The 247-nt window shown below is 35.6% G+C and overlaps 1 protein-coding gene across 1 annotated transcript in view; it reads left to right on the top strand.

The window, feature by feature from the left end:
• The window catches only part of LOC119587826 (protein CREG1-like), a gene marked incomplete in the record, with an annotated part of 14,322 nt that overhangs the window by 4,690 nt on the left and 9,385 nt on the right, over positions 1-247 (top strand).

Genomic DNA, 247 nt, shown 5'->3' with positions numbered 1-247 from the left:
CCTGGGTTGACCCCCCAAGGGCCACTAATTTTAATTTCTTTACTAATTACACCTATAAAGATCAGTTATAGATTAAAATGCCCTTAAATAGACAATTTTTTTCACTTCACGTGGTTACATTTAAAAAATGAGGGCTTTTTAGATGTATAATACTTTTCATATTTTGTGTTACAGCCATCAGCTTGGCAAATACTGGTGGTATGGATGCCACTAACATCAGTCTGCAGTGCAATTGCTTTCATGCCAT

This window comes from Penaeus monodon, chromosome 23 (genome assembly GCF_015228065.2).
Source record: "Penaeus monodon isolate SGIC_2016 chromosome 23, NSTDA_Pmon_1, whole genome shotgun sequence".
Taxonomy (NCBI): Eukaryota; Metazoa; Arthropoda; class Malacostraca; order Decapoda; family Penaeidae; genus Penaeus; species Penaeus monodon.
The sequence above is the reverse complement of the archived record's forward strand: the minus strand, read 5'-3'. Positions and strand labels throughout refer to the sequence as shown.